Below are 11,272 nucleotides of genomic sequence, written 5' to 3'. Positions count from 1 at the left end.
CCACATCCCCTGCACCCATTCCACAGCAGCCCCTAAATCTTCCTCCTGCCCCTGCCAGTGCCTGGTCCCTGTCATTTTCTATCTCTGCTGCCCCTCCCAGTCCCTGTGTCCTGCCCAGCCCCTGACCCATAAACTGGCAGCCATGTTGTCTCTAGGCCTGGCTTCAATCTCACTGAAAACAGGGGGAGGTGGCAGTCAACTTTATTCAGGGCAGCCTCCCTTCCCCCTGCCAGCGGACTCTAGGGGAAAGGCAGCATCTTGTTCACTCAGCCCCATTGACAGGAACAGGAGCTGGCAGCCATTTTATAAGGGAGAATTTGTGAGTTGGCGCCTTCCATCATGTTTTCAGGAGATCAGAAATACCCCCCCCACACACACACACACACACATCATAAAGTTGCAACAGAACCGCAAGGGCTGGCCTCACTGCTGGCTGCACATACGTGGAGATCAAGGAGGACCAGTTCCTGCGGCATTTCACAGAAGAGGGCTCTGGGGATGGAAGAAGAATGGCCCATCACATCCCTTTGGTTTGGCCAGCTTGGCGTGACCCTGCTAACCCCAGCTTCTGCTTCTTCAGCTGGGCAAAACGGCTCATCTTTTCCACGAACGTGGGCACACATGAAAAGAGCGTGGTGTCATTTACAAGGATTTGGCAAAACGTCTGTTGGTCACAAAATATTGAGCTGATTTTTTTTCATTTGGAAATGATTCAGAGAGCCTTAGATTGTAAAGCCAGAAGGGCCCTTCTGTGCAACAGGCCAGTTTTCAAACTCCTTTCATTTTCGTAGGGACAATCCCACTTTCTCGTGCTGTTTCATTTTTCCTGCCCTTTTTTTCCCACTGGGGGGAAAAGAGTAAAAAAGTGAGACAAAGTGGGGAGAAAACAACAGATTTTCACTTCCCCCTTCCTTCCAGTGGAAAAAGGTGTGATAATTTTAAAAAGAGAAGGAGAAAAAGTACTTTCTCTGACTTTTTAATTTGTTTGCAATTGGGAAAATGTTGCAGGGTTCCTCGGTGTTACTTCCTCTCCAGTAAATAGAAAGAAGTGAAAGTGAGACTTGGACATGAGAAAGTGTTGCAGTCCCGCTGCCAGTCTTGGCCTGCCAAACCCTCCATCGACTCCCTTCAACCTGTAAGGTCAGGGGTCCAGCTGCTGTGAAAGGAGCTGGCTCTGAACCGGACATCAAGCTGCTCTGTAACAAGGGGCTTTACTGCATCTGCAGCAGGCTGAGGAATCGATGGGTTGCACGGGGAGTTGTCTTATCTTCCTGAGGCTCAGTAATTAAGAATATTTTTAGATGCATCAGACACTAACTACAGTGATCAATACGTAACAGCCGAGTTCTCAAGGGTAAAGCCGGCTTTCAGTGAATAGACCTCCACCTTGCAATCGCTAATTGACTAATGCTGCACCAACTTCTGGCTGCACCAGGCCTGGCCCAGTATTTATAACACACACAGAGTCAGACAGTGTTGCATGGTCACCTGGCAGGGCCCATCTGATACGCCATGTCAGAGCGTTACACGCTGACCGCACGGGTCCCCTCCCCGTTATTCCAGCAAGAAGCTCTACCAAGGCGTATGTTCCTCCTCAATGCACCTAGAGGCCTTTAAACACCCAAGCAGTGTCCAGAGAACACCACTGCCCATGCCCAGCTCATTGTTACTGAACTATAGAGGGCCCCTGGGAGCGAGCTTCTTCTCCCTTTGAAAACAGACAGCTTGGCCTCCTGGGCACAGCAAAGGTGGAAGAAAGGTAAGAGCTGGCCCAGCTTCTCGGAGATTGGGATTTGAGTATGCTGGCTTTTATGTTCACTTGTACCCTGTTTAGTTTTTTACAAGAGTCCTGGGTGCTGGATGTTGGAAGTAAGGGAAGAGATGGAAACAGCCATGCCTGGGTTGCTATAAAGGCTTTTCATCTGGGGAAAGGAACATTGTTACGGAGACCAGCAGGAGTGTCTGGGGCTTTCCTCTGCCCTCAGGTCTCACCACAGAGCCTTAGGTGGGAAGCTGTCCATGGGGGAGAAGTGCCCTCCAATCCAGCAGAAGAAAAGGATCACAGGGAAAGGGCGGTAGCTCTCCCTCCACCAGGCAGCTTGAGTTTTGCTATCTTGAGTCCTCCTTCCCGTGGCCATATCCTCACAAACAGTTTTTAAGAGGGTTGCCAGCACCTTCCCTTTTCTCCCTTTCTTACTCACTTACATAAAAATAATTGTTCCCAGCCCTTATGATCATTGAGATAACCTTGTGAAGGAAATTTGTTTAACTGATACCTGCCTGAATCTGCAAGAGCCTGAAACAATAGCTCTAAAGGGGAAATTGGCCCATTCATCTCCATCGGAACCTTGTGGATACTGCCATTCTGGGGCCATCGAATTTGCCATTTTTCTGTAGCCAGGCATCCAGCATTTGGTTTTCTGTCTCCCTGCCCTGCTGGGACCTATTTGTGGCTGCCTCTTGCTTTCCATCTCCCCCAGCAGAGTTCATTGGATTTTAGTGCCTGCTCCTGCTCTGTTAAATGGAGCCAAGCAGCAGGCCGGTCACAACCAGACTAGCTTTTTTACTCTATATTCCTTCTTCTTTGGATTCACTGTTTGCAGTTCCTCTACCAGATTCAGACCAAAACACATCCTGGAGTGCTTGTCAGTTCTGCAGTATATCAAAGAGGTTCCTCGTAACGGCAAAGGATTCTGGGTGTGTATGTGGCCATTTAAAAAAGGAGCACTGAGCTATTTGGAGACCAAATGTCTGTCTTGACAAAGGAATATTGAATTCTTCAAACCTGGGGGATTACAAAATAAGAAGACTGATTAACAGGGCTTTGGGGTACAGCCTTTCCTTACGTATCAAGGGTTCTGTGTTTGAATAGTAGGGGTGGCCTAACCGCAAAGAATAAATCTCTGCAACTGCTAAAAGTTAAATATTTTTAAATCTGCAGGACTGTTAACTTGCAGCCAAGAGTTTTAAGAGAATTGGACAAGAAGCTTTCTGAACCATTTATGTTAATATTGAACAACGCTCGGAATAGTGGGGAAGGCCCAGAGGAGTGTAAGAAAAGCTAGAGTTCTGCTAATATTTTAAAAGGGTATAAGGGATGATCCAGGTGCCTATAGCTGCATTGTTTGACATTGATCGCAAGGACAATCAAGGAAAGGCTGATGCTGGACGCAAGCAGTAAAAAAGAAGGATGGCAGACTAAGTATCAGCATGATTGGGTGTTGTTTTGAGTTTTTTTGGTATTGGGTTTTTTTGGTTTTTTTTTTTTTTTTGGTTTTTGTCCAAAAACTTGATATCGTTTTTTGATAAAATCACAAGTTTGCCTGATAAAGAGATGTTAGGATGACAGATTTGGACTTCTGAAAAGCATTTGACTAAGTCCCACATGATATTCTAATAAAAATATCACAATACAAATCAATGTAATTAATATTAAAAACTGGATTAGGACCCTACCTGACAAATCTCAAAAAGTAATTGTTTGCGGGGAATCATCTCTCAATGGGGGGTGTTCTAGTGGGGTTTCAAAGGGATCTGGTTTTGGCTTTACACTATTCAATATTTTTATCACTCATCTGGAAGAAAACTAACACTAGTAGGACTGTCAAACTATTAAAAAAATTATCACGATTAATCACGTGATTAAAAAAATTAATTGTGATTAATTGTGTGATTAATCGCACTGTTAAACAAAATAGAATGTCATTTATTTAAATATTTTGGATGTTTTCTAATATTGATTTGATTTCAATTACAGCACCGAATACAAAGTGCACAATGCTCACTTTATATTTATTGTTTTTACAAATATTTGCACTGTAAAAAAGAGAAATTGTATTTTTCAATTCATCTAATACAAGTACTGTAATGCAATCTCTTTGTCATGAAAGTTGAACTTTAAAATGTAGAATTAGGTACAAAAAATAACTGCACTCAAAAATTAAAAAATGTAAAACTTGAGAGCCTAGAAGTCCACTCAGTCCTATTTCTTGTTCAAGCAATCGCTCAGACAAACAAGTTTGTTTTCATTTGAAGGAGATAATGCTGCCTGCTTCTTGTTTACAATGTCACCTGAAAGTGAGAACAAATGTTCACATAGCACTGTTGCAGCCGATGTCGCAGGATATTTACATGCCAGATGCACTAAAGATTCATATGTCTCTTCATGCTTAATCCACCATTCCAGAGGACATGTGTCCAGGCTGATGACAGATTCTGCTTGATAACAATCCAAAGTGGTGCAGACCGACACATGTTCATTTTTATAATCTGAGTCAGATGTCACCTGCAGAAGGTTGGTTTTGTTTTTTGGTGGTTCGGGTTCTTTAGTTTCTGCATTGGAGTGTTGCTCTTTATAGACTTCTGAAAGCATGCTCCACACCTCATCACTCTCAGATTTTGGAAGTCACTTCAGATTCTTAAATCTTGGGTTAAGTGCTGTAGCTATCCTTAGAAATCTCACATTGGTACCTTCTGTGTTTGTCAAATATGCAGCAAACGTGTTCTTAAAACGAACAACATGTGCTGAGACATCATCCGAGACTGCTATAACATGATATATATGGCAGAATGCAAGTAAAACAGACCAGGAGACATACAATTCTCCCACAAGGAGTTCAGTCGCAAATTTTATTAACGCATTAATTTTTTAACGAGCGTCATTAACATGGAAGCGTGTCCTCTGGAATGGCAGCTGAAACATGAAGGGGCATACAAATGTTTAGCATATCTGGCATGTTTTCTTACATTGTTTTCTTTTTGAGTGCAGTTATGTAACAAAAAAATCTACATTTGTAAGTTACATTTTCATGATAAAGAGGTTGCACTTCAGTACTTGTATGAGGTGAACTGAAAAATCCTATTTCTTTTGTTTAGCATTTTTACCGTGCAAATATTTGTAATAAAAATAATATAAATGAGCAGTGCACACTTTCAATACATTTGAAAGTGTAGAAAAACATCCAAAATATTTAATAAATTTCAATTGATATTCAATTGTTTAACAGTGTGATTAAAACTGCGATTAATCATGATTATTTTTGAGTTAATCACGTAAGTTAACTGTGATTAATTGACAGCCCTAAAAATTCTGCTCGTAAAATATGCTAATGACACAAAAATTGGTAGCATGGTAATGATTCAGGCAGGTCAAATACAGAGCAGTTTGGAACACTCGGTAAATTGTTCTCACTTGAACACGTGTGTATTAGTACACCCAGACACAAGGTCACATATCTAGGAATGAAGGAGGCAGGTCACACTGGGGTGTGTGGGACAGGATGGGGGCTGACTGTATTCTGGAAAGCAGGGATTCAGAAAAGGATTAGGGGTGATGATGCAAACCTATATACATGAGATCCCAGTGCCATGATTTGGCTAAGAGGCTAACACAATCCATATACCTACTAGCAGGGGACTATCCAGGACCAGTAGGGAGGTGAGATTGCCTTGTATAAGGCCCTGGGAGGGCATTACTGGATACTGCGTCCAGGTCTTGCGTCCACACTTCAGAAAGGACATTGACAAATTGGGAATAGTTCAGAAATCAGTCTGGAGAACGGGCCTCAGAGGGAGAGATAAAGGAGCCCACAGAAGATTCCGGGTGATGATCTGTAAGCACCAACATGGGAAGAGGGGGTGGGAAGAGAGGAGGAGCTGGGCAAAAGGGAACAGGAAGGAAAGCGGAGCTGGGCAAAGGAGGAAAGGCAGAACTGGATGATGGGGAAACAGGAAGGAGGTGGGGCAGGAGATGAGGAATGGGAGTGGCAAGGAGCCTGGGTGGTAGCAAGGGGTGAGGAGCTGCCATTATTAGTCTCTATCCATGTGTGCTTCATGTGGGAAACTGTCCCCTTCAGAGACTCTGGCAAGAGTTACTTGGAAGCAGTTGCAGAGACTCATGTTAGGCAATGCTGATGAATCAGAGCTGAACACAGATGATCAGTCTATGTTTATGCAGGGAGGTGGGATTCCCAGCTCGCGCGGACAGACCCAGAAGCACCTACGAATAGCTGTGTATTCTGGGCGGCGTGGGAGGCTGCTTAGGCGAGGCACCTGAGCAGGGCAGGCTCTAGTTTTTTGCCGGTCCAAGCAAAAAAAATTTTGGCTGTCCCCCACCCCAGCCCTGAGTTCTCACCCCCCCACACCAGTGCCCTCTCTCACCTGCCCCCGCTGCTGCCCCAGCCCTGGGCTCCCCCCCACCAGTGCTGACTCTGCCCGCTCCAGTGCTGGCAGGGTCGGGATAGGCAGCGGGGCTCCCAGGCCGCGCCTCAGCCCAGGGTCCCTCCAGTCGGGGCTCCCACCTCCAGGACCAGACGGGACCCGGGAGGGCAGAGCCGGGGGACTGCCCCAGCAGAGGTCTGAGGAGCCGGGGCAGGGCATCCCCAGAGGGAGCGGATCCCCGGAGAGCGGAACGCAGGCCCTGCACAGCAGCGCCCCACCCTCTATGGCCCTGCAGCTGCTGCTGCTTCTGGCAGGCCTGCCACAGTCCCTGGCCAGCTCAGGCCGCTTCGCTCAGTCCTGGCTGCAGTGCTGAAGGGTGACCACCCTGTGACACCTGCAGGCGGCTCCGTGTGCCCTGTGGGGCAGCCCCCAGCCTGAGTGTCCCCCGCTCAGAGCCTGCCCAGCCCAGCCACAAGATGCGGGCACTGCTCCCCCACAGCGCGAACCACAGTGGCCCCAGGGTGCCCCCCGCACATGACGCGCTGCTGCTGCCAGGGCCGGCTATGTCTGCGTGAGCTGGCAATCCAACCTCCCAGCTCAAATGTAGATGTACCCTCAGTGGTACAGACTGTGAGCGATCACCGGCTGCAGAAACCAGCCTGTCTTAAGTTGCAGACTCTATCTACTGTGACTGGGCCAACTTCTCCCCCCACCTAGGAATTGTCCCCAACTCACACACACACACACCCCACTTCCCCTGTGGCTCGAATCATTTCCTCCCTCCGTCATTCCACTTGTCCCCTTGCCTTCAACAGCCTCTGCCCCTGCCCCCCATGGCTCAGACGGCCCTGCCCAGCTGCTGGGGGCGTTCAGGTGGCTTCCTGCAGTTTGCTTCCTCTGTCTCAGTCCCCCAGGTGCTCTGCGAGTTTCCCTGTGCTGGGGACTCTAAGCACCATACTTGAGACTTTTCCTCCTTTGATTTTTTTCCCTCTGTTTTCCTGGGAATTGTCTTCAGCATGAGGCATTGAAATCATTTGCGTGGGTCTGAAATAGAACTGATTCTCTTCCAGGCATTTTGAAATCCAGACTCTGTAAACAACCTACCAGCCCAGGGAACCAGCCTGGAAAAAGACTTTTTACATCTATTCCTCAGGTATCATCCCAGCCTTGCTCCTGTAGAAACCTTTACACTTGTTCTTCTCTAGTCTCTCACTGCTTCGGAATTCTTGCAGGTGCTCGCTGACCTTCCCTCTTCCCGCAGCCATGCACAGCCAGCACAGGCGTCCTGCTTTTTACCCAGGATGCCCCAGCTCAGAGCTCCGCCTGACAGATTCTAAGAATTGATGGAATGCCACAAGGGCCCCTCCAATAAAAACAACCTGGGAAAATCTGATGTTCACTTCCTCGCTCTGAAATATTTCCCAGATGCCCTTTAAGATGCAACCTCCTTTTTGCAGAGGTTTGACCTTTCTGGAGATGGGAATTCACCAAGGTATTTCCAGCTGGCTGCTCAGCAATATTAGACCTGCAGCAACTCACAGCAAGACTCAGAAAGAGTCTGACTCAGTTTTATTTCTTGCACTGAAAGTAAGTCACTGAATGTCTGTTTTAATCCATTAGAAAATACACGGGAATTCGGAGCAGTCCCACAACCAGATACTGGTCTTATCTACACTAGAGTAAATCAGGAGTTAGTCCTCTGAAGTCCATGGAATTAGAACAGCGTAAAGCAGCGGAAGATTAGAGAGATAGTCACAGTCTCCAGGGAGATTTCCACCCGAGAACATCAATAGCTGGCTGGTAGGCGTTCGCATTATCCATGGGAGTCTGTGATTGGCAGATTATGGACACACTTCAGCTTCTCTGATATCTGCAAATGAAAAAATCAACAGCAATGTCCAGTGAGAGGAAGGGTGGGTTAGCAGTTATGGAACTGGCCCAGGACTGCTTCTGTGACCTCAGACAAGTCATTTCATTTCTGTGTGGCTCAGTTGCCCACCGGTACGATGGGATAATAATCCTTCCTTTCTTCCATCCTCTGTAGGTCTCATCTAGAACTCTGGTGCTCTGAACTCGGGGAACACCTCTCAGCACTCCCACGATACAAAGATGAAACTGAAGAAATGCATTTCTCAAAACCAAACCCTTGCCAGCAGCTCTCTGATCTGCAGAGCTGCAGGGAGGGGGGGGGGCAAGTGGGACAATTTGCCTCAGGCCCTGGGCCCTCCACGAGACTATAGTATTCTATAGTATTGCAACTTTTTTTTTATGGAAGGGACCCCCGAAATTGCTTTGCCCCAGGCCCCCTGAATCCTCTGGGCGGCCCTGCTGCTATGTCGGCTCCTCTCACAGGTTCCCCCAGATCTCTGGCTCGGCCACTCCTTCCACAGCTTACAGCAAAGGAGCTTACCGGGCATCGATTCTCCTGCGGGTCTGGTTGTCATTCTGTACTCAGTACTATCATCAGCCCCTTGCTCCAGGGTGGGATCTGCTGGGTGGTGTTCCAGCAGCATTGATCTGCCTGCGTCTGCCAGAGTAGATGACACTGGGGTCTCCTCTGGGTATTTCTGGAGATCATCATGGCAGGAAACTGGAATGTTCCACAAAGAGAAGCTACTTTTCTGATGGACGGTCAGGTGATTATTTTTATTAACAGTCCTCGAACAGTCATTCCAACCCATTAGCATCTATGCGAGCCCTGGGGCCTCAGGCTCCTGGCACTGGGGGCTCTTGGCCACACTCCCCATTCCTAGCGGCACACCAAAGGGCACCCTGCATGCTGGGGGGAAGGGCAGCACTGCGACTGGTTGCAGTTCGCAGCTCGCTCATGTTGCAGGGTTATGGGACATTTAAATCAAAATAACGTGCCTGCTAACACCAGCTCCTTGTGCCTGGATAGGAAGGGCATATACAACTCTCCATGCCCAGCACCTTTGCGCATCTCCCGCTCAGCTCCACAGGTTCTAACCCACTCCTCTGCAATAGGGCAAGCTGTGGACTCGAAACCCCAACCACATTGCAAATGCAGATGACTGGCAACCACAACATCAACTCTAGCAGCAGCATTTGGGCAACAAACTTTCCTGTGTCCCCTCCAAGTGTCATTCAGTGGAAACCCAGGAGGCTGCTGGACTCTGGCTAGCCCACGGCAGCAGCCCTCTCAGTACTGATAGGGCCTGAGGGAGACTCTGCACCCTGATTCTCTCTAGCAGCGAGCAGAGCATGTTCAGGGTCTGTCACTAGCAGATTCAGCCAGCGGAGTGTGGGTTGATTTTAAATGCCATCGTTGTATGTGAACGAGGGTTTACTCAGCTTCCCATGCCCTTGGGCTGTTTTCCATTTGTTTATACCTAGCACATTTCTCCCTCCGGTGTATTTTGTCGCCATCTCTAGCATCTCCATTTTCACCACAGCATTAGCACCGGATTGCCAGTTTTCACAGGCTGCATAAGTGTCTTTTTGTCAGGGCAGCCTGGAATCAGCACACAGAAGAGATGCCAGGGGCAAGAGAAGTGTGCTGAGCCACCGCTAATGTCCAGGGAAAGCTGTCTGCTAGGAATTTGGAGGGATTAAGGGCTTCCATCCAGTTAGTCACATCAGCAGCACTGGCTGTAACTATATCCATAGATATGTCTCTCCTGATACCACAAGTCTTTGGACAGGAAATCTGGCAAGACTGCGTTTCTCATGTCATGTACTGAATGAGTGCCACTGACTGGCGGGAGGGTGCGGGGGGTAGCAGATTGCTGCTAGCGTTCTGATCCAGCGCTCTTCCCTGGGGAATGCCTGGCAAAGCTCTGGCTATGCAGGCCAGACAGAGTGCGGGCGATTGATTCTCAGGGAAAGCATGCAGCCAGCTGGACTTACACAGAGTCCCAGGGCAACAGATCATGTGCCAACATATTCAAGGGCTAGTACGGTACTTCCCAACCTGAGGGAAAGGCCCTCCCTGGGGGGCATGAGACTACTCCGGCGGGGAGAGGAGAGGAGCAGTGGGGTGAGGGACTGTGGAGCGTATCCATAAAGTGGGACCCTCCCATCCCTGCTACAGTGGTCATTCCTGTTCTGTGGCCTAGCCTAGGCCTCCCAGCGCTGCTGGAGAGAAGGTTAATGTGACGAGCATGGGATGCTGAAAGGCTCTTGGAAGAGGGGCAATGGCCTTACCATGCAGGACCGGGGCTGAGCAGCTGGTCTCGGAGTGTCTAAATCTGATGGAAGCAGGGAGTTTGTTAGATTGTCCTGCCTCCAGCTGCTTTAACAGCTGCACAACAGCAAGGGAAACAACACGTGTCCTGCGTGAAACACCCCAATGCTTCTAGGAGTGAATGAGAAAGGCCCCCTGGCAGTACAACCTCCAGCTGGGTAGAGCGCTTCTCTACCCCAGGGCCTGTTGGCAATGCGCTGAGACCCCCACCTCTGGCTAAAGTCTGGCTTCAGCAACTCACCCACCTGCCTTGGCCTGCTGCTGTCCGGTGCATGGTGCAGAATGCACGGACTGGGAGAGCATTCCAGGAGCTGGCTACTCGGCCTCCTCACATGGGACACAGAGCACCATGATGGCCACTGAATGCAGAACCATGGCGTGCCCCCAGGCACTGGTTGGCCCCCAGCTGTCAGGCTGCTGTGCATGGAGACAGCAGACCCACGCTTGCCTTCCAGCTGCCCCTGCAGCCACATGGGGATGCGCTCTCTGAGGGTCCCTTGGTGCTTCTGTGCTTTGCCCTGAGCACTCATGGTGCCGGGACATGATGCCAACTGGGACTGTCCAGGAGGCTTCATAACTCTGCAGAGGACGGGGGAGGGTGGGGGCTATTGTTTGCCGTTATGGTTTGTTATTGGTCTGCAGAGCAGCCCTCTGGCCTAGGCCTCGGGAGCAAGTGGGAAAAGCTGCCCCAAGTCCCAGCCCAGCAACTTCTGGCTCCCCCCGAGCCAGTCCGGGTGCTCACATGCCCTCTCCTTCAATCCCCGACCCGTCCTCCTCCTCCAGCTCTCTCTGCCTGGATCAGGGCAGATGCCTGGCTGGCTGTGTGCTTTCTGGATCTGAGGGCCATGGACAAGCCCGTATGCACAGCCTGCACCAAGACCTTGCTCTGTGTGGTCCGGCAGAAATATG

The sequence above is a fragment of the Gopherus evgoodei genome, chromosome 13 (genome assembly GCF_007399415.2).
Source record: "Gopherus evgoodei ecotype Sinaloan lineage chromosome 13, rGopEvg1_v1.p, whole genome shotgun sequence".
NCBI classification, from domain to species: Eukaryota; Metazoa; Chordata; order Testudines; family Testudinidae; genus Gopherus; species Gopherus evgoodei.
Note: the sequence above shows the minus strand (reverse complement) of the source record.